This window comes from Hipposideros armiger, unplaced genomic scaffold (assembly GCF_001890085.2).
Source record: "Hipposideros armiger isolate ML-2016 unplaced genomic scaffold, ASM189008v1 scaffold_101, whole genome shotgun sequence".
NCBI lineage: Eukaryota > Metazoa > Chordata > Mammalia > Chiroptera > Hipposideridae > Hipposideros > Hipposideros armiger.
In genome coordinates this window covers 346,672-371,099 of record NW_017731451.1, presented here as the reverse complement: position 1 = coordinate 371,099, position 24,428 = coordinate 346,672, and the positions used below count along the sequence as shown (strand labels likewise).

Genomic DNA, 24,428 nt, shown 5'->3' with positions numbered 1-24,428 from the left:
ATATATATAGTTTACATATTTTTTACTTATTATCTCTTCCCCTACAGTTGAATTCTAATATTTTTTTCCGGTTTCACTAAATTTTGCCCTCTCATTGCCAGCAGATAATCTTGCCTCCTATATAACAAGGATCATCAAATCCTTTCAATATAAGGTCCCAATTAGTCTTCTTTCTGCCTGAGGCTAAATATTTATCTTAGATAAAACTTCATTCATTTTACCCTTCTCTCCCACCTCTGAGGAAGAATTATTTCCCCCATGTTCTAAAATGAATCCTACACTTTTCACTTTCCATCTGATTCCTGCCTGCCTACAGGAAGACCTTGCTTTGTTAAGTTCTCTTTTTCTCAAATCTTCCATCTTTCCTGGCAGCCTATAAAATATCCTCAACATGTTTAAAAAAGCAGAAAAATGGCAGTGTTACTGCTGAGCCACTGAATGAACCATATGTGTAATGCATCTAATGCTACACTTCTTTGAATATTTTTTTCAGTGTTTTGAATATATTTATATTTTCCTGTTTCTTTAGACATATAGCGATTTTGATTTTAATGCTGAATAGGGTACATGATATGTTTTAGAGGTTCTGGAATCTGTTTTCTCCCTCTAAGAAGTGTTGATTTAATTCTAATAGGCATTTAAGTTACTAGCTGATCACCTTGACATTGTGTAGACTTGGCTTATGCTTTTAGGGTAGATCTGTGGAAAGTTCAAGGTGTTTCTCAATCTCCTTTACCTGAGCAAGACAACTTTGAAACATCTCTCCATGTAAATTTTATCACTCCTGCTTTTAAGCTTTTTAAGAGTAGGGTCTGGTTCTAATTCTTAAGATGTGGTCTTTCTAGTCTTGCATCAGATGTTGAGGATAATAATAATAGGTGAAGAAGATATTCACAGGGCTAGAATGGAAAATCAAAGTCATTCTGTGCTGTTGTTCCATTCTCAACCCCTTAATAGTCACTGCTGAGCCCAGTCCTCAGCCAAGGATCCGCATGGGACCCCTGCACGGACACCTGGGACTCCCTCTTTTCTGGGAGCATATGTAGGGCAGTGTCACTACTGAGATGACATTTGATCAATGAGTTGAATGAGGTGAAGGAGCAAAGCCTGTAGATATGAGTGAGAAGAACATCCAGGTATAGGGAACAGCAAGCACAAAGCCTTAAAATGTAAATATGCCTGGTGAATTTCAGGACTTTGCAAGGTGGCCAATGTGTGACTAGAGTGGAACAAACCAAGAGTAGTAGAAGATACATTCAGAACCTTGGGGTGAGAGAAACCTTGTAGGCCACAACAAGGACTTGACTTTTACTCTGGGCAAAATGGTTAGCCATTAGAGGATTTTGAGTAGAGGAGTGACATGATCAGACTTAAGTTTTAAGGGGTCATTCTGGCTGTTTTATTGAGGATTAACTCCAGGGGAATAAGGGCAAAGGAAAGGAGAATGTTGGGAAGACTGGAATAATGCAGGTAAGAGGATATTGTTGCAAAAACTATGGTGATGATGGTGGTGAAGGTGGGAAGTGGACCGATGTCTATTTAAGATGAAGTTAACAGGTAATCCTGATGGATGAGATGTGGAGTGTGACAGAAACAAGCTTCTGTCATGAGCAATTGGAATGATGGTATTGTCATCCAATGAGATGGGAAAAAATGATGCAAGAGAATTAACAGGAAAATCAGGATTGGTTTTTGGATCTTTAAATTTGAGATGCTTATTGCAATTTAAGTGATGCAATCTCTTGTATCTGAGTCTGGAGCTCTGTGGCAAGATCTGGGTGGGAATTACCAGCCTATTGATGGTATTTAAAACCATAAGACTGCAATAAATCATCATAGGAGTGAGAATAGAAAAGAGAACAGGTCTGAAGTCTGAGCCTTATGACACTCCATATTAAGTGGTTAGGGACATGCGGAGGAACAAGCAAAACTCTGAAAAACAGTAGCCAGTGAAGAAGGGGGACACCTAGGAGAGTTTGGTTTCCTGAAAGCCAAGTGCAAACAAAAAGTGTTTCAAAATGAAGTGGAGTAATTAACTGTGTCAAATACCAAAAGGTCAAGTTGAATGAGAAATGAGAATTGATTGTTGTATGTGCAATATGGAGTTATAGGTAACTCTGAAAAGGCACCTCCAGGGGAACAATGGGGTGAAAGCTTGATTGAAGGGGGGTCCAAGAGAGGAGAGAGGAGTACTGATGGCTGTTTAAAAAGTTATCTTCTAAAGGGGAGCAGAAAAATCGGGTTATAGCTGGAGGGTAAGGTAGGGCAAAGGCCCTGACCTTAGGAATGGTTGAGGCAAGGTGAAAGACAACACCTGCTCAAATGTTTTCTTCTGCAGATGCCTTCCCTGGTTTGACTTTTCCTGTCCTCTTGCCTTAAAGACTTCAAGTCTCATAATATTTTATTGGCAATTCTCTATTATTTTATTCTAGTTTGCATTCATTATTCTTCAATGAGTATAAGTCCCTTGAAGTCTGGGAATGGGTCAGAGTTATCTTCATGTCCCTTAGCACCTAATGGTTCCCTGACTACCCAGCATAATAAGATCATAATATATAGTTATTAAATCAATAAACACACAAAGAGTTATAATAATAAATAAGCATAACAAAAGTAGTAGCTAACATTGTGCCAAACTTCTTGCAAGTGCTTTATACAGTGTTTCTAAACTTTGCACTAACATCCTCTTTCAAGTAGTTGATGCTTATAATGCATGGACAGAAACGGTGAGAAGAGATTGATGACTGACTCACATGGAGGATAAAACTTTAGTCAGTGGATGTGCATCATCAAGCACACGAAGACCAGGTGGTTTTTCACTCAAGCAGGGTCTGGGTTTTTATACAGGATGGTAGATGTCAGGGCGGTAGATGGCCTTTCTGTGAAAGGCCAGATAGTAAACATCTCAGGAGTTATGGCCGCATGGTCCTGTAGCAACGAGTCAACCCTGCCATTGTGCATGAAAGCAACCACAGACAACACATAAACAAACAGTCTGGCTGTGCTCCAACAAAACTTTATGAACACTGGAATTTGAATTTCATACAGTTTTCATGTGTCATGATATATTCCTCCTCTTTTCATTGTTGTGCAAATACTTAAAGGTATAAATTGGGCTGTCCTGGGTTGTACAAAAACTGGTGGCAGGGTCTTTAGCCCAAAAGCTAGAGTGTGCTGACTTTTGGGAGAGAGAATAGTCTTTGTGGTTTTGGCTTTGGTATCAGTTTTCAACTTTAATGAAAACTCAGGTTGGCTACTGTTCCTGTTTTCATGCCCCTTGCTCTGGAGCCATGGGTATAATCACATAACCATCTGAGAAGTATTTTCTGAGAGCTCTTTATTGGGTAGTCAAAATTCACAAAGTTGAGGATGTAGACTGCCAAAAAGAAAGAAAAAATAGCAAGTATAGATAGCCAGGTCAGGAACCTGGAGACCCTCTCTCATGTCTATTTCAGTCCTTTTATAAAACCAAAGATTAGATAAATTGACTTTTTTCAAGACCACACATTTCAAAACTGACAGACCTGGGATTAGAACTGCGGACATATCGGGTCCTTCTTTGCTTGGCCATCTTACAGTACACACAGTGTTATGCGAATCATGCTAATAATTAATGCCTTTCTCTGAATGTGCTTATAATACTTCACATGCCACACACACAGAATGTTCTGGATTATTTATTAGTTAAATGAGTTAACTAACATTTAAATATCGGCATAGTGAGAGAGTAAGTGTTTAGTACCATCTTAATTAATGGGTAACTCATGCTGTCATGCTAGAGAAGGGTACTCTACTAACCAACTATTAAAAAGCAAAAAAGCACTCTTCTTGTGCTAGTACAAATTCCACTTAAGTAAATTATCCCATAGTCTGCCACAGCTAAATCTCCCAAAGCTGTGAGAGTGGAAAAACTCCTCTCAGAGACTGGTGAAAATTTCTGAGTGAAATACATTAAATTATCTCAGCACTACATTTTCAGGTTTCCTCTCTATAGCTCAAGTTTCATAAACTATAGGACAATTCCTACAGCTAAGATTGGGGTCTAATGGGCACAAAAAGGCCTCTTTTCCAAGCACATACATTTGTTCCCTTTTTCCTGCTTTATCCATTTAGCTCACCTTTGATGAAATACTTGCTTTCTATATCTATTCATGTAAGAGAAGAATGAAATGGAACGATGTTGGGGATGGGGTTTGCTGAGATGTTGTTGGAAGGCATTATGATCCTCTTGACTGCATTAGGACAGATCTTCAGTTAAAGCAGCTACCCTATAAAGGGAAGGGTGCATTTGGCAAAGAAAGAACGTCAGTGCGACCTATTTTAGCTTTAACTTTTCCCAGTTTGACTTTCCTTGGTGCCGAGTAAAATCTGAAGTCAGAATGTTTTTGGTGCTTTCTTTCTTTTTTTTTTTTTTTACAGATCAAGCAGAAAGATATAAAGAAATCTGTAAGATTCACAGGTTTTCAAGTTGAAGTTTCAAATATTTGCAGAACCACTTCTATCCCTAATAAAGATGACACATTATTAAAGTTTTTTGTTTGTTTGTTTTGTTTTTAATTCTTGATTTAATTCTTTTTAAAATTGTGTAACCCAGAGTTGGTTCTCCTTGGTTACAGTATCAAAAGGGTACTGACGGACAATATGTAATAAGCAGGATTAGGAACAAAAAGAAAATGAATTATGTCCCTTTTGCTTTTTTACACTAAGAAATATGCAGCTGCTTAGATCAGCAGTTATACAAACAGTAATAGTAATTATAACAGTAATAAAACTCTGTTTGTATAAATGCAAATCTCGGTCATTTTCCCTTTCCTATTTGGTGTTACTATTTTATCATTTCTATCTGCTGAATACACAGATATTTCCTGGGTTATGATGTTTGATGCACAAAATGTTTCATAGGCAAAGGAAAGCAGGGAACAGTTTCTGATAAGAAATTCATTCTAAACTGCTCCATGCTTGAGTACACATGTGGGAATTTCAATGACTTCAGAAAAAGCCATATGCAGATATTATTCAAGGATACTTTGAAAGGGTTAGTTCCAGAGGTTTATTCTCATATCCCTTCTTGAGCAAAAATGCTTTCATTAAAGTTTTCCTCATCTAGGTAACAGTTTTAATTACAAAAGAACAAAAAGACCTTTTTTTTTTTAGGGGGGGGGGCTATGATGTTTTAAAATTCGTTTTAAAATTCCCGAAACATGAAAAGGTCAACCTAATTATCCCTGATGAGAGAGCATCATGGCTCTCATTTCTTACTTTTGGTGAAGGCCACCTGGGATGGTCTTCCAAAGGGGCAGGTTAGTGTAAGAAACAACAGATGATTAACCGCAGCCGCCCATGACTGACAGCTGCTTCCTGACATTTGGGTTAAGTCAGGAGGGAGGGGGCTGAAGAGGGGCAAGGCAGCCGCTGACAAGTGCTTCTCAGTTATTCTTATGAGCGTTCTAAGGCTCCATAAATGAACACCATGCTGCAATAAAAACAATATGTCAAAATCAATAGAAATGCTTGCTGTTCAATTATTCTGCTTCTTGAATTTGAATGTAGGCAATTTAAACTATGATTCTTTTTCTTTTCATTATTGCTAATTTCTCGGGCTTAAGAGTTGCACTTTCTGTATTATTTTCCTTGTGAATTCAACTGCCTTATGAGGTTTGAGTCGAAATGAACAGAAAGATTTCTCTCAAATAATAGAGTAAAATAAAATACAATAAAAATTGAGGTGAACTGAGCAATTTGGGAGGGATGTGAGGCCTTTTTATAGTCATGTAAAAAATACTGATAGTTCAGTATCCTTTAAAACTCCAGTCAGGTGTGAGACCATAAACTCATAACAGATCTCCAAAGTTTTAACTGTTCATCAGCTGTATCCAGGTTCCTGAATACCTATTTCCACTAGAAAGCTAAAGACTTGTCAGGGAGGGCAGAGAAAGTGCATGGTTGAGGAAGAGGTGAAATGGGCAGGGGTTGATAAGAACCTCTGAGTGAATTTACATTAAAAAAGATGAAGGCTAGGAAAACAGACTTTTCACTTTGCAAAAAATTTCATGCACATATGCACCCAAACCAGATGGAAATGTGCTCTCCACATCAAATGATAGAACCCAGCTAACAAGATCAGTTTATCCATAATTCACCACTCAGGAAAAACTACAAAGCTTAGTAAAGAATCATGCACTCTAACAACAATAACCTCTCTTCATTCTGTTCCTACTTTACCACAGTTCCACTTAGATAAATAGGATTGCTAATCAATACCAGAAAATTTTAATGACAAGAAATAATCTATCTCTTTGGTTAATAAGTAGACAAAGAAATCTGCAGTTACTTAGGTATGTTAAAACTTCAGGATTATTCCAAGTTCATATTTCTTAAGAAGAAAAATCAGCACCCATGTCAATATTTAGACGGGTGTGTTTGCATGTTTATCAGTGTTGAATTGAAAGTAAGGCGGTGTATGCAATAATTCTAAAATGTGAAAGTGCTGCTTCAGGAAGTGCCCTGTAAGTCATGCTTGTGAACATGGTACAAGAGGAGTATGGAGCAGCAAACTGCGCTGTGGGCTCTGCAACGAAAGCACAATTTCAACTTTAACGCATTCGTTCTATTTAGGGAAAAATAGGTGGAATCTGTGTTTTGTGTGTTATACAAGTTTCTAAATGTAGACAATGTGGTGATAGAGTATAACAAAGCTGTCCCAGATTTTTGTTCAGTTGAAGTGAAAGTTAAATGATGCGAACACCAAAAAGGGGTATGTCTCCATTCTGGGCAGCCTCCAATTTCTGTTAGCTCCTCAAGACTGTCCCCATTTTATTGCTTTCTGAGAACCTCGTGTCCTTGTGATAAGGACATGGCCCAGTATGGCAGGACTTACCTTGGGGAAATGGGGCAGAGGAGAACTAGAAAGAAGGCATGTCTCCTCCAGTGGGGCCATGACCTGGTGGGTGGGGGACGGCTACCTTTCAGAAGTTGGGAGAAAGTTTGGACAAGTTGGCTTCCAACTGTTTATTCATTCATTCAACAAATATTTCCTCAGAAACTGCTGTGTAGCAGACACTAGGGCAAGTGGTAGGACCTGGCTTGAGTAAGTCCTCACCCCGAGTCTCAGGCAGTTTAGGGAGTAGGGAGGGAAGGGTTCCCACACAGACCAGAAAGGGGAGTGGTTATAATTCAGAACGATAAACAAGACCAAAGAGGAAGTACATGGCCCTCGTACTAGGAAAGGATGTAGAAGGGCAGCCAAATTAGCCTAGGAGGGCTTCTCAGAGAAATGATATCAATGTGAGCCCTGAAGAGAGTAGGAGTTTTTCAGGATAAAGACACGTGTGTGTGTGTGTGTGTGTGTGTAAGAGAGGGGGAGAGAAAAATGTTGGAAAAAGGTATTCTATACAGAGGAAAAGCAAACATGAAGAAGGTGGAAAGGGGAAGGTCATTTAGAGTGATGGGAGCCTGGGGGGAGCATGGATAGTTGAGGCAACCCAAGCAGAGGCCAGCTCAGGAAGGGCCTTTTTAGCTAAGTTACTGGTACAAGTGATGATAAAGGTCAACATTTGATGGCTAAGGGAGATGAGGAAGATTGCACTGTGGCATGGTGAGCTGAGCCTTAAAGGACACTGTGCGTCAGCATTACGTAGCCTTCCCACAGGTAAGACGAGGGTTCTGGCTACAGGCTGAGATTTGGGAAGTAGATTCCCTCCCACCAGGCAGAGGGAAGAGGAACCAGGACACTTCACAGGGAAGAAAAATCATGGCCAGGGGATGCTTTCCAAATCCAGTTATTAAAACTGGACTCAAAGTCAGACTCATTCCAGTCCCATAGATGATTGTTACCAAGTCTCCTGAATGTTGAACTGTTAAATTATTTTCAACCATATTTTCTGTCTTCCATATGGTAAATGGCTTATTTAAAGTTTATTTCATTACAATTATTTTCCAAAAGTTCATAAGTATGATATTCTTGAAGGCAGCAAGTATTATACTCCGCCTCTTCCCTTTTGGATGGGCCTTGTTCAGAGGCTCAATTTCAACTCGTATACCTGTGAAGATCACTTGGCCTGCTTATTCACACTTCATCATTAAAACCAAAGTAGGGTGCCTTCTGCTGTAGACAGAGCTTTTAGGAATCATAAAAACTGATAAGTGATAAAATCATAAAACACCGAATCATCATCAGACCAACAGTGCAATCTGTAAATGGGAGAGTTTCCGGTCAACGGGTTTGTGGTTACACACTGAGACCACTCATTGCTGCTTCTGGAAGTAAGACAATAGCCTTAGAAGTTTAGCAAAATCTTATTAGGATCAGGTTTTCAGCATGAAAATGAGAGTTCAGATGTAGAATTTGGGAATTCAGAGTAAGAAATGTATTCTAAGATGTTTCACTTGCTATATCTTACTTCATGTTTAGTCAGTGGTAAAATTTATACGGGTACTAATGGGGTAACATGTCCCTGTACTAAAATACATGATTTAAAACAAGTTATACTTTACAAAGTATGCCAACGTGGTCCTACAAATTTGGATCTAATTCTTGGAATGATAGCCCTGTATAATGCAGTTTTTTTTTATTATTTTTTTCAGTTACAGTTGACAGTCAATATTATTTTATACTAGTGTGCAGCATAGTTGCACACTACAGGTGTGCAGTATAGTTGTCAGACATTTATATAATTTATACAGTGATTCCCCCCAATTAGTCTAGTACCCATATAATGCAGTTTTATCATGAAAGTTTTCAAAATTGCTCTGAAAGTAATGAAGAGCTCCTTTGAAAGGCCGCAGAAGCTTTCAGGCCAGCTTTTAAATAGCTTGATAAAAATAAACTTCTTCTCTCCCTGGGGCAAGGGGGGTAGGCTTCGGATCCTTTGCTTTCCATTTCTATTTTCCAGTCCCCTGTGGCCACCGGAAAACAGCTCCCCATTGCACTGATGTTCAGGAGAGTCGGGGAGTAGGAAATGAAACGTGAAGAGAGATGTAAGCTTCTAACCGCTGTCAGCCAAGGAAAGAGGGAGTAGAAGATATTCCTCACTTTCTTTAGCCTCACATGGTGTGAAGCCCCCAAGGGAACACCACAATATGGTTCAGCTTTTCTCCGTCTGGCAAGGCCTCCAGGAATACACTGAATTGTTTATATCAGATAGGCCCTTTGCTGAATTCAACACCCAGAAAACAAGCATGGTAATGAACCTCCTTGCTGAAGACACTGGGAGATGGCAGGAAATTACAAATAGGAAGTGCACTGGAGGGGAAAAATAAGCACCTTCTGCAAAAAGAACAGGTGCTGATGAGTCCTGGCATTTGAATAAATTAAAATCATGTGAGATTTTTGAACACTTTCAAAGAGTAAGCTGAGGAAGGAGTTTAGATTTCGTATGGAAAGATATAATCTCTATTTTTAAAACTTCACATATTCAGAAACTGTATGAGTGAGTGAGTGTGTGTGTGTGTGTGTGTGTGTGTGTGTGTGTGTGTGTGTGTGTGTGTCCTAAGCATCTTATGTGGAGATATTAAGTGAAGTTTTTCTAGAATGAATTGCATATAGGCATAAATAAAAAAATCCCATCTTCGTGTTTATTTTGAAAGCTGCCTTTCAAAAATGCAATATGCGGCCACTGGCATCTTTGAACTCACTATTCCTTTTTCCAGCAGTCTCGGAGTTGTATCCTGCATTCTTACCATATGCCAAGGGTTAGGCTATTAATATGTAAAAGAAGCTGGTATCCGGAGAATTGACTTTATAATTGAGAACACCCAAATAAACCTAACACTTCTCAAACAATGCTGCACCAAAGCATCCCTGTTTTCTTAGGCTATTAGGCTCTGTCCAATTTTCTCTGTCTGTCGGAGGACACAGCTGCCTCCATGTGCCAGAGGTTTAATTATGGCGACTTTTCTTTCCGCTGGAAAGCCTCTTCCTGTGATTTGAAAGTTTGAATTATTCAAGCTCATGTTAATACACTGTACTGAATGCTCTGTTTGGCCCACCAACGTGCACCTGGAACTGCTTATTGTCTTTTCACAAATTTCATTTCTCTCTCTCTCTCTCTCTCTCTCTCTCTCTCTCTCTCTCTCTCTCTCTCTCTCTCTCTCTCTCTCCTAGCATTTCTCATTTCCCATTACTGAAGACAAGAGNTCTCTCTCTCTCTCTCTCTCTCTCTCTCTCTCTCTCTCTCTCTCTCTCTCTCCTAGCATTTCTCATTTCCCATTACTGAAGACAAGAGCCAAGGAACACTTAGTACAAAGAGACTCATGGAATTTGATATAGCTAATCTCTCACAGACTATTTAGGTGAAGTCACAGGTAAAATAATCTCTCAACTAAAAGTTTTTCAAATATAGCTTCATTCTCTAAACCTTTTATTTTTTACAAAAAGCAATATAATTTTATACTTTTTAACTAGAATTTGAGGATTTTTAAACATATTTCTCCCAAATACAAGCTGTTAATTTGGTTTTACTTCTAAAATGGAATCAACAGGAGAATTCTTGATCTTTCCTGTTAAAGCTAAAAGAGTTAATACATATGAATGCTATTTTAATACCTAAATCTAGGTTTCAGTCTTTGATTCTTTTTTTTTTAGGCTTTAAAATTCCAACTCTAATTTTCATTTATTCTAATTTTTAGTCTAGTTTTGAATTGTCATTGTTACTTCTTTTAACCAAAGTCAGCATCAAGATAATCCATGGTAAAAAAAAAAAAAAAAAAAAAAAAAAAGCTAATCCATGGTATCCTTGGACTAAGAGTTACCATGATTTATAGACTTGTTTTTTTCATTCACCACCTGCAAGGCCTCCTGGGGGCTTAGGTTTCTTATCTATAAAATGGGAGTCCCAATAAAAATACAACTGAGAATCTGCAAATATGAAATAGGACTATATTCAGGAAAGTTTTTTTTTTCTAAATGATAAAGTAATATATAAATTAAGATATCTTTGCTATTATTTTTCTATGTCATAAGAAAACACCATCTTTGTTTTATAATGTAATTCATTCAGTTAGATAAACATTTTTTGGAAGTGTTTTTTCTATGTCTGTTTGCTTATAAAAAAAAGTTACTGAGTTTACAATGCAGACAATGGGATTCCGTTTCTTTTCTACGCATTGAATCTGTTGTTTTAGGACAAAAGAAAAAAAGTAGGGAAGAAAAATATATTCCCTGAAACTTCCTAACATGCTGTGCAAGTCCTCTAGTTAATAAAGCAGAGAATTTGTGAAAGTTATTGGCTATACTGAGAAATGTTCTTAGAAACTGTTTCAAGATATCAAAAAATTATAGCTCTCCAAAAAGAACCCCAAATCTTTTTCAGCAGCAAGTGGAGTGTTTTGATAGAAAATACAGATAGAAAAGACTTACTCAGAATAACACTGAATGCATCTCTGATGTTGGAAAAGCTGGTGAAGGACTCAACAAATCCTACCAGTTGGAGGTCATTTCCATCTCTGCTCAGGTCTAATTACTGGATGTTAATTACATATCTTTCTTGTTATTGACCAAGAATCTGGTCTTAAATGTTCAATGTCAAGACAAACAAAACAAAACTCTAAACCTTCCTATAAAGGACAACACAATGATTCTGTGCTCATACACCATTACTGAGAAAATGCTCAGCCCACTTACTGTCCAGGAGGAACTTAAAACTCATTAGAGAATTTTGAAGTTTAATATCAAATCCACACTGTTTCATTTTTCACATTAACAATCTATTCATTGACACACCCATTCATAATGTACAGGCCTAGAGTCTTTATACTATATTGAACCATATTGTATACAGGCAGTATTTTTTTGGAGCTAACTGCAGAGTTGTTACAAGTCATATATTTTTTTAAGGCCTCTTTTTTTTTTCCTTTAAATGTGTCTTTTATCCTGGTGAGAAACCAGTCGTGAAATCATTCATTCCCACAGAATTATGCAGTGGATTGAGAAGCTAGCCTGAGCCAAGAGATCTAGCCTTAGTCACAACTTAGCACGAGAAACCCTGAGCAGCCGGTACTATGCATCTTCTTAATCACAACCCAAGGCACTGAATCTTCCAGCCCCTGAAAGCCTGGGCCTGTGACCATAGGAGCCAGAGAAACGGGCTAAAAGCTCCTTTAATATCAATGTTGCACAAGAAAGTAAAATTACGAACTAAGACTTTAGAGCTAGAATAAACTTGTTTTGCAGAGGTAAAAAGGGAATCATCAATGTGTCTTTCTGAGATACACAGACACACATACGCATACATACATGCATATATATCTGTGTGTGTATGTACATATATGTGTGTATTTGTGTATGTATGTATATATACACACATATACATATGTACACACATATATCATTATATATACAGATCAGAGTAGAACAGTAGATTTGAGGGGAAAAAAATCACTCAATTTAATAAAATTAAATTAGGAAGAAAAAAGAGAGAAACAAAATATCCATAAGACTAAAATCTGAATTGCTGTGCAGCTCGTTAATCTATGTACACTATTATATGACTCATTTTCTAAAATGCTAGAATATTCCATTTGCATACCATTTTCATACATATGTCAGTTTTATAAAGTAAGATAGATTATCTATTAAAATTTTGAATGGCTATTAGCTAAGCATATAATATTATATTGATCAGTTGACTTAATAAAATAAAAAGAAAATGGGAATGCTTATGTTCTACTGGGAAGAAGCTTGTTTTTCTTCCAAATTAAATGTATACAGTAGTTGTCGATTTTCATTCTTCCTTGTCATAAGCTGACCTTGAATTAAATAACAGTGGCTTACTAAACTTTTTCCCTCAAGAACACAATTTTGCTTTTTACATTTTCTGTGATTCACTTGCAATTAGAAAAAAAAATAAGTAACTTCAGAAAGAAACTTAACAAGTTACATCAAACAATAAAAAGCCTGTCTTAATATTTATTATTATAAATAATATTTTGAAAAAAAACTACTTACTTTTTTTGTCCACTAAGCTTATTTTTGTGGAGCTGTCAAGATCTTAGTAACTTAGCAACATTCCAACTTTAATGTATTGAGAAAAAAAGAAACAAAATGAAAACTAGAGAATATAGAGAGTTGTTTCTGCTTAGGAGATGTTAAGGATGACTGGAATTGTGGTTGGATTCCAACACAAGCTAGAGTATTAGCCTTGCTTTCTCTCCTTTAAATAACATATTTAACCTTTATTCATGTGCATTTTAGACAATTTAGAGAATACAAGCAACTAAGAGACAGGGAATAAAAATTACTTTTAAGCTCAATTATTCAGATAAACAATATTAACATGTGTTAATAATAATAAGATAATATAATTTTAACAATATTGAGCACTTAATCTATCACACACACACACACACACACACACACACATGCAATCATTAATTTATAAACGCTCATTTTCTCCATTTTGCAAATGAGAAAATCAAGGCACAGAGGTGTTCAGTAACTTGCTCTGGGTAAAAGGTCATATATTTATAAGTGGGTAAGCTGGGATCTGATATTAGGCCCTCTGAGCTATGCCGGACACTGTGATTTTAACCACGACTCTACAATATAAGCCTTTCCTCTGTGTGTATAAGATAAAAGGGGACCGTGATTTATATTGTGTTTTATAACATGTTTTTTTTCTATGTAACATATTATGAACCTCTTCTCACATCATTAAGTAATTCCCTCTGAAAGCACTTGAAAATGAAGCACTTTGACAAGTAAGGCATCTTGTAGGGTGGCTGTTTCTAGCATTGTATGATTCAAGAAGCCTAAACAAAGGATGCTATTATCTGACACGTATTCAAATCAAGCAAACATCATCCTCTTGAGGCAAACAGAAATTGCCATAGCAGAGCTGACCAATGATCTGATCAGTCCAATATCCTATTTCTGAAAATGTCCAATGCTGGCTATTTTAGTAGAAAACATAAAATCCCCCATAAAGTATCTAATTGTGTGATACACTGCAGTAAGATGAAATTTTCCCCTTTGCCCGGTTTCTCATCTTCTCCCACCGAAAAGCTTCTGAGGGAACAGTCCTTGAAATTTTATCCTACTGAAACTAGTAATGTGTGAAGATGTTCTTTTAACACACATATATACACTCACACATGCACTATAAATGTGAAGAAATGAGAGTTATTCCTGGGTAGCTTGGAAAGTCAGGAATTATTATAGCTATTGCTATAAATAAAAAATACACGGAGTACCCATACATAATTAATCAATTACAATTATTTTTAAAAATTGCTAGGTAATGTACAACACCAGTGTAAGCAACAGTTAAATAGCATTTGGTAAAATAATCCTTTCCTCTATTAACAGTGTATTGTAAAATACACTCTTTAGGGAAGGTAAACAAAGGGCAATTATTGAGTGGCAAAATTCATTGGGTGTGTTTCTCCACAGTGCAAACCAGAAAATCAATGCAATGCTACATTTTATTTTGTTTTATATATACTGAAAGTTACATCAACCACTGATACTATGTTATATTTGGGATTTAATGTGGTTCTAAAAATATCTCTAAATATATTGGCATGGGAGGCAGGCAGACAGGGACATTTTAAAGAGGGTTTTAAAAGAAGTGTCTTCCCTGAAATCTTAGCTTTCCCTAATGAAAAAGGAAATGAGACTGGCATCCTATACTTCTTGTCTCTTGAAACATTTGCCCTTAGAGCCGAGTTGCCATTCAGAGATAGACAGATAGCCATATATATATATATATATATATATATATATATATATATATATATATATATATATATATATATATATATATATGGCTTGATCCACGATCCAAGAGCTTTGTGAGTTTGAGTTGTTAAAAAAGAGACATCAAGCTCAACATGAAGTCACTTGTGCTAAGCCCATGTTACCAAATCAAGAGTTAATACCTAACCTTATTGCAGTTTCAGCCTCTCCTAGGAATGTAATCTTAAACCAGTCAACCTGGAATGTCCTGGTCAGCAATATGAGGTAATCCACCTGATAGACTCCTTCTATCATCCAAGAAAAGACGTGGTAATCCATTTCTTGCCTTGTTCCTGCCCTCTTCTGCCTATAAAAGCCTTCCATTTTATACAGCTCCTTAGAGCTCCTTTCAATCTACTAGATGGGGTGCTGCCCAAATCATAATCGTTGACTAAAACCAATTCATTCTTTAAATTTACCCAGTGGAATTTTGTTTTCCTTAACAGAGTGAATAATTCTCTTTGGAGCATTTGCTAAAAGTTTCATGGAGAAGAAGGCACTTATGCTATCTGTATCCCCAGTTCTCTAGAATCTCGCACCTGCTGTCTCTTTTTCCCATCCGCCCAAACAACCAGGCTGTTAGATGTAGTCTGTGCCCAAGGATTTGAATAAAAGCAACTCAGTCCAAAAGTGATGGGGACTATTGCTCCATAACTCTGGGGCTTTCCCCTTTCCCAATCAGCTTCCAGTTAATCATCCCTAACTTCCCACAATTGCACAGATCCTTAGCCGCTTAGGAACAAAACCTTCTTTATGGAAACTTTCTACTCCAAATGCCTAGCATGGTTCCTGAGACAGAGAAGATGCAGTACATGCTTGCTGGAACAGACCTGACACATAGTAAGCCCTTGGTAAATGCTAGTTGGTGGAATATTTGAAAGGATGAATGAATATAGTTAACCACTGATGGAGTGTCTCTATTTAACGATGTACATTTCAGTCTGGAACATATGCTATTTCATAATAGGTATCATAATATAATATTGTAGTTTTTATACTAAAATTATACCCCCTAAATACAGCTTGGTCACCAGTTTAAAAAAAGAAATAACACACGTTGGACACTGATCAATGCTATTTATAAATTCTTCCTTGGGTAGAAAAAACAATGCTGCAACTGCTTCCGTCTCAGCAAAGCATGCCGCTAATAAGTCCAAGAAACATGAAGGTATTTTATGCTGTACAAGAAAAAAATAACTCTGTATATTTATTTTAAAAATTAAAGACACAAAAGTGAAAGACATCCCATAATTAGCTTCCTCTTCTTATTTTTAAGTGGCTCCAGCCTGTAAATAAGTGCTGAGGGAGCTAATTCCCCCGTCTCCCCTGCTTCTGTCTCCTTGTTCCCACCTCAGGCAGGTTGCAGAGAAACCATTCCAGTAGGCAGGTTTCCTTATAAACCTACAGCTGATGAAACCTTGAGTCAATCATAACCTATGTTTCAGTTCATCAGCAGAAAACATTAACACTTGTTATGAATCTCCTCTTCAGGAAGATGGTGAAGAGCAAAACTTTCCAGGATCTGCCACTACACTTATAGAAACATGTTCTGCAAGTACACATAATTATACTTTATGTCATTACCTACATGGACAGAATTGAAATCAGAATGGTAAACACAATACACTTTAAATTTTCCAAACTTTCTTTCTATGAACTTGGAAACCAAAGTTAAGCATTTACATTCAAATGCATCTATGGACCACAGTTCTTAAACAAACACAAAATGCCCAATGGATAATATAGTGGTGAGGACTGTACCTCAAATGAAAAACAAAAGTGATACATTTAGTTTATAGTAATGATTGCATAGCCTCTGGGGAGCCAAAAAGTCTGCATCAACTTATTATATAACTCTGCCTTCGAGAGTCACTGAAACGCAATGCAATCATAGATGGCATCTTTCTGTAAATTTCATAAATGTGCAGTGTTTCAAAATGATCAAATAAATGTAGAGATTGAACTGCATACAGGGTTTTGTTTTGTTTTTTATTTCAATTGTAGTTACATTTTAGGATCTAATTAACATGCCAAAGCAATCTTTTGAAAGACACACTAAGCACAATGTAAATCAGCTTTTACAAGACTGCCATGTACCCAACCCAATGGCTACTGATCTCAATAGTACAGGCAGAAGGAGACAGAGGCACCAGGCAATCCGTTGTTCCTTTATGGAGTTTCAGAATAATCAGGAAGTCATCAAGTAGGTTTAAGGGGAGAATTCAGAGTTTCTTCAAAGATAGTATGGTAAAAACATTAACTAGATGAGGTCCTATTCTAAAATTTCTGCTATAAATTATGCCCTTCTGATCAAGATCAGACAAAAACGGACTACTGACAAAGGAGATCACACAGAGAGAGGTAATGCCAAAAGGGATTTCATTTTCTTCAAGGTTATTCAATTCATTCTCCTGTTCCTCACAAGCCTTGTCCTAGGAGAATTCACACTACTGTGAACATTTTTTTTTTGCAAAGTGATTTGAATACCAAATGGTATATCAGAGTCAGTGTTAAATTTTTCTTTTGAAACGGGCTTACTGAGAAGGTGTTTTTTATTTGCAAAACTACAATTTAACAATTACTAGGTGCCATTTGTACTGGTACTGTCACATCCACCTAAGAAAGTTAAAAAAATAATAATAAAGGATAGAGTTTTATGTAGAAGTCTTGTGTGACTTTTTTTTTTAAACAAGAGGCCATAAAATCCCATGGGAGAAAATTGTCAAGAATATGTTTTAAATCTATTATGTAAAAAATTCTCCCCAGTGTTCCTCTTGATAGCACTATCAAGCAGCAAGTGAAAACCTGTGTCTGGGAACCTAACAGTGTCCAGCTCTGGGAGTCAGCCCCACTGAGCCTCTTACGAGGTGCAACTCTTTCTGTCTTTTGTCAAAAGGGCTCTCCCCTCAGACCACTCTCCAAGGCAAGGGAGACTGACACCCCTTTTCTCTGGGGATGAAATAAGTCTCAGTATTGCTAGGTTCAGTCCCACCCACCCTGTCCCTTAGCATCTCAGTATAACTACTGTTTGAGGAATGCATGATTTCAAAGAACTTTGCTTTTGAGCAAGCAGCCGGCTGATTAAAACAGATATACAACTTTGTACTTTTCATGTGAGGCAGCCACCAGGTCCTCAAAGAGAGCTTTTCTCTTATATGTATACTGTCACTGAGATAGTAAATTTAAGGACTTAAAGGGTAATTGCCCTAAGCATTTATGCAGCTGCAAGTTATTGGTAGATGTAGTGGAAGGAACAGGGAAGAAAGTCAAGTCAGTCATTCATCTGACAGATATTTATGAGGCCTGGTGTTGGGCCCATTTCCCCATCTGATGGGGGTGCTGCATTTGTAGATAAAGGCAGTGCCATGCATAAAGTGGATATTGATTCCTGCAGGGCATTTAGTAAGCCCTTTCTAATGTCCTATGGACAGGATGAAGAAAGGTGTGCTGCCCACCAGGGAGACGGATAGGAATGTCTGATAAATGTTTGGTGTCACCTGGCAGGAGATCTATACTGTCAGCCCTGAGGGCTCAGAGCTCAGTTCAGCTCTTCCTTATTCAACATGTGCCATTAGTGCCTTAAATGAAGACACAAAGAGCCTCTTGATCAGCTTCGTGTAAAGCTCTTGGGGTTTGGGTTTGAAACTCTGCTTTAGTACTTCCAAGTCCAAGATTTAAATTCTGCAAGCATCTGTTTTCTCACATGTAAAGAGAGAATAACAGTACCGAAGTAATAGAATTACTTTGAGAATGAAAGGAGGTAAATGTTACCACTTAGTGCCTGCCTCGTATTCCAGGAAATGTTCTAAGAAACAAACCTGAGCAGGACATGGACAGGAAGCCTAGCTAACATGGTTTATAGCAAGATCAAGATTTAAGATGACCCTGGCATCCTGGAATAAGGGAGGAATAAACAACACTTAAAAGGGATAAAGAGGTTATTTAGTTGTTTGTAAGTTTCATGAGGACTAACTCATTTTTATCTTGCTTATTGCCGTATTCCTAGTGTCTATTACAGAGCTTGGCAGACAACAGGTATTCAAAACATGTTCACTGAATGAGTGAATGAATGAATGTTAAGATCTAAATTAAGGTGCAAACATCATTTTTTTCCAGTTTCATTGATATGTAATGGACATAGAACACCGTATAAGTTTAAGGTGTACATTATAATGACTTGGCTTACCAATATTGTGAAATGACTACCACAATAAGTTTAGTTAATATTCATTATATCATATAGGTACACACAGACAAAAAAAAAAGAAGAAAAAGAAAGAAATTGTGTTTTCCTTGTGATGGGAACTTTTAAGATTTACTTTCTTAGCAACTTTCAAATATACCACTTGGCAGTGTTCACTATCGTCATATTGTACATCAAATCCTTAGTACTTATTTATCTTAAAACTGGAAATTTATACATTTTGACCACCTTCATCCAATCCCCCCTTGCATTTCCTCTGGTAACCATAAATCTTCTCCCTTTTTCTGTGCATTTTTTACTTTTTTTTCCTTTTACATTCCACTTTTAAGCGAGCTCATATAGTATTTGTCTTCTCTGTATGACTTATTTCACTTAGGATAATGCACTCAAGATCCATCCATATGTTGCAAATGGCAAGATTTCCTTCTTTTTTATGGCTGAATAGTATTCCTGTGTGTGTGTGTGTGTGTGTGTGTGTGTGTCTGTGTGCGTGTGTACCACATTTTCTTTATTCATCTGTTGATGAATACTTAGGTTGTTTCCATGTCTTCACTATTGTACACAATGCTGCCATGAACATGGGGATGCAGGTATTTCCACGACATAGTGGTTTCGTTTCCTTTGGATATATACCCATAGCAAAAGTCATCTTTATAAACTACTGGAGTTTCACACATGAGAAGACATAGGCTTTCCTCAAGTTGCTCATGGTTTGGTGGGCAGAGACAGGCAAGAGAATAATCACGGTGTGATCAGTGCTAGGATAAACTGATGTACTGGGATGCCAAGAGTGCATGGGAGAAGCTCTTACCTGAGTTCCGGGAAAGAAGGAGCCACTGGGTGGATGGAGTGGGACCTCTGAGCTGCAGGAGGTTGCTGAATGAAGAGAGGGTAGAGAGGGAAGGAAGGGGCTTTCAGGCAGGAGAAGCTGAATAGGGCTCCATGTATTTAGGAAACAGAAGCGCGTTTACTATAACTATAGCTGAGAATTTAAAATGAAAGGTGGTTTTAGATGAGGCTGGAGAAGTAGTAAGTCATGAAAAGCTTCATACACTAAACAACTAAGGAGATTGAAAAGTATTCCCTAGACAAAGGGGAGTTCCTGAAGTCTTTTCCTCAGGATAATAATGGATTTTTGTTTCAAAAATCTTACCCTAGACACAGTTAAGATGTGGATTGCACATAAAGACACATCAGGAGCCGGCTGTAGTAAAACAGGCAGGAAATGATGAGATCCTAAGTAAAGGCAGTTCATGAGGCAATTGAATTGTAAAAGTTGGAGACAGATCTGGGTTGATAACACATTTTTGTGACTCATCAGAATATGGACAGTCACACATAACAGCATAAAAACACTGCTCAGTAAATGTGTGTAATGTATGAAAAGATGATGGATGGTACCTTGGAAAACAACTCCAGCCTTTAAACGGTGAACTCATGGAGGAACCTGAGGTGAAGCAGTCAGAACCAGGAGGAGAAGGAAGTTTCAGGAACTCAAAAGAGGAAAGAGCCTCAAGGAATCAACAGGATCAGATGTTACAGAGACACTAACTAATATATTCAGGATTTGGTGCTCAGGAAATCATCAGTAACCTCACGGTGACACATTTCAGTAGAATTTAGGTTGAAGGAGAAATCAGACTCTGCCTCTTTCTGGAGTAGATTAGAAGTGAGGAAGCAAGACCAGTGAGGGTAGAAATGTTTTTTTTTAAGAAACTTGACAAAAAATCATGAGGAGATTTTAAACTATGGAAACAGCTGAATGGGAATCTTCATCCAGAAAGGGGACCAGGCTGGCATTAGATCTTAACAGCATTTCATGGAGACACGACTAAAGGAGAGACAGCTGTAGGAAATATGGAATGTTTCAGATATTTAGAGATTGACAAAAATGTCTCCAGGAGACAGCATTAGAGAAAAAAGAGCTGATGCGTGGAAGTGAATTTTAGTTCAAACCAGAGTTAACCAACAGCACAGTGCTGATACTTCACCAGAATATGAACTTGTCTTTGAAGTGTTCAGGCAGAACCTCTCTAAACGTTTGACCAAGATACATAGGAGGTGTTCTAGCTGTTGGTTAAAAAGTTGGATTAGATGGTTTTAGATGTGTCCCTTTGAACTCCTAAAATTAATCTTGCTAAGTTTGAAGTTATAAATTTTCCCACCATAGCGAACCTATTTTAAAGAGATACATTTCTGATATAGAGAGAGCTCTCTTCATGACTCTGAAATAATTTTGATATTATGCAATATTAAGCCACTGATTATGTTTCACTAATATTAGCTGAAATATATGAAAAAGCCTTTTGGAAACCCTTAGAGAGATCAAACGTCTAATTATTCTACTTATCTTCCTTTTCTCTCAATTTTGAACTAATACCTGAAGGTAAGCATGTCTATGTATTTGAGAATTACAGTTCTGCTTATGGGAGATAATTATTTACATACTAATTAATAAGGTACTAAAAACTTTTTTTTTTCCAACCCAAGTACCTGGCATCAGAACTAAATTATACTCAAGAACAAGATTTTATTCTGAGAGTGTGTCCTCACTCATATGCTTTCATTCTCTCATTATTTTTGTTTGTTTACACACTTATACACACATGCACACATACAGACATACACTTAATAAAATAAGGTAAAAGGAATGGAAAAAGAGGAATAGAAAAATGGGTTTGAACCTTAACTATCTCTTCTAATGCCCCTTATTCAAATCTGGTAATAATGTTTTTATTAGTCAATACAATTTTATCTATAAAGTAATAATAAATGGTTCTTAAGTGAGTAGTCATCTATTGTAAGCACAGTGTCAGGTACAGAATAAATCCTTAAAAATCTTTAGTTCCTTTTTTCAATAAGACATTAAGCCAACTGTAAAGAATAACTGTATTGACTATTATAATATTTAACTATGCTACATTTGCAAACCTATCAGGTAGGTAGAATTTCCTCCAAACTAGAAGCACTTATTCATGGCTACATTCAGAAAGCTGACATTTCTAGCTACTGCTGCTTCAAACATCAGATTGTTATAGAATAAGGTCATCTGTAGCCTGTGACCACAAATGTCCTAATACCTGAAAGAACCATGTAGAAAATGACAGTATAAGAGAATGAAAAATAGATAGAAAAGGGGACACTACTCAGAGCTCATGTATGAGCAAATACTTCCTTAATATTCTTAAGGATAGTGTCCCTTAGTTCTCTATAAACTAGGTCTACTGTGACAGAAGCCAAAGTGATTGCTTAGGGACCACCAGACCATATCCAAGTAGCTTCTTCACAGCTTGTACAATCTTCAGGCCTGTGCCAAGTGGCAAATAAGATAGTCATAAGTGAAAGAGAGTTCAATTATTTGAACAGTCCCATGTGTATGTCCCGCAGGTTTCTATTAGATTTGAAAGTTGCTTCCATTGTGAGTCTGTGCTCCAAGTCGCTAACCATGCAGAATGTTCTAAAATAGGCAGCGATCGTGTGCCAGACAATCACATATTTCTCAAAGTAATGGCTGCCACTCTGCTTAGTACAGAAAACACACTCGCAAAATTTAGATTTCTTCTATTTTTTTGAGTGCAAAACTAAGTTGTTTATCTCATTATTTATAAACTACTCTGCTACATTAATGTTTTTACTCAGCAGAGGCCTATTATGTTCCACTCAACTGTTAGTAAGTATGAGTTCCTGTCAAATATACTCCCTTCTACTAAGTAGCCACACTTACGGAATGATGCCTCATGGAAGTAACCAGGCATCCTGCAGCAGACTCACTGAGGGTTATATGAAGTTTTTATAGTTGGTTTTCTCCCCAAGGGAAAAAAGGGGGAAAAAAATGGGGGCATAACTAATTACATAAAGTTATTAAATGCCTATATGTTCATATGCACACATGCTTATACATATTTGTTAAGTACAGAGTCAAAATGTATTCATACAGCTCTGCAACCAACAAAGAGATATGAGCATAATCCATAGAAAGAAAAATAAATACATGTCCAATAAATAGCAGGGAACTTCTAAAATTAATGTATATATATATATATATATATATATATATATATATACACATATACACACTCATATATATGTTCTGAAAGATAATTTATTTCACTGTAACATTTTATCTTTATCACAATGAAAATACTAATAAAAATATCTAGAGAAGATATGAATACATACAACCACTTTTCACTTAGGTAAAGGGCAGAGCCAACAGTCAGGCTTTTTAAGCTTTGGAGTCCCTAACCATTACCAGGTGGGAAGAGCCCAAACAAAAGACACTCAGGGGAACAAGCCAACATAAATAAAAACTCCTCGGTTATGAGTAAATGCAGGCTGACGCATGAAATTGTGTATTTTTTTTTAAAAAACACCACAGAGTCTAAATTTTAGAATGAAAAGAGATTACACAGACCATCCCTAGGCCAAGGATGGCAACTTCAAATGCCCAAGGAGCAGTCAGGTAACATGAACACGGATGTGAAAGTTGAATTGCAGTGATGGGGTCTATGGCTAAATGGGACTGTGTTCTTCTCTGAAACAAACCAGCAAACAAACAAAACAAAAACAAAAATAAAAACATTGTTGTGTGTCAGCATCAGCAGGTGGATCATCTGATTTCAAACTCCGATCAAATTCAACCGTATCATTTTATAGCTATCTGGACAGAGGCCTAGAGAGGCAACTGACACCCCCAAGACCACACAACGAGCTAGTGGCTGAGCTAGACATGACTTCAATCATTCAACAAATATATGAAGAATTCCCAGGCACCATACATGCTAGACAAAAAGAATGCAACGATCAACACAGGCAAAAATGGTTTCCATCCTTCTCGGGCTGCAGTTTAGAGGGGGAGACAGACAATTAAACAGGCACTTACAAAACTGAGACTCAGTGAACGGTGAGGAAGTTCGATGTATTGAGAGGACACACTGGAGGAGCACCCAGCCCAGAAGGGTCCTCAGGTGTCGTATGTGAGTAACATGTGGAGAGGAGAAGAAACCAGATGAAAACTGCAGAGGAAGGATGAGAAGCGGGCTCAGGGGACAAAGTGACTTTCAAGACTGCATCACTTCCTTCAGTGTAGAGTTAGCACACTCTTTTTCACACTTGGTATTAGTAATACACTATGAATTTATCCATTTCTAGTGAAGGCCTTTTTCTTGTAGCTTTGAAGTTGTATGGTTCTCTAGGAATGCACAGAGTACTTTCTATAGGCAAAGCACCGTGTTAGATGTGGGGTACACAGAGCAAGCCTGGCTAGTGCCTTTCTTCAAGGAGTGACAGTCTCATGCGGAAACAAGGCATTTACCTCAGTATTTATACTAGAAAATAGTATCTTAGTCTCATGAAATAGTTAGTGACAGTATAACTCAAACTGCTGGAATGAGTAATAGAGATGATGAATACAATTGGCTCTGACTCATTGTTTTGTGAACAGTAACTAGAACATGCTTTTATGAACTTCTACATTCATTTTCTACCAGTTAT

General features: G+C 37.3%; 1 protein-coding gene across 3 annotated transcripts in view; it reads right to left on the bottom strand.

Annotated features, from left to right (window-relative positions):
* Positions 1–24,428, bottom strand: part of HS3ST5 (heparan sulfate-glucosamine 3-sulfotransferase 5) — a 284,761-nt gene that overhangs the window by 220,406 nt on the left and 39,927 nt on the right. The window contains exon 1 of one of the 3 annotated variants that reach the window (XM_019646328.1): positions 19,747–19,765. The exons of the other annotated variants lie outside the window; for them this stretch is intronic. The gene's annotated coding sequence lies outside the window, so the exon portion shown is untranslated. Of the gene's footprint in view, positions 1–19,746; positions 19,766–24,428 lie in introns of those variants that run through there. 3 annotated transcript variants of the gene reach the window in all.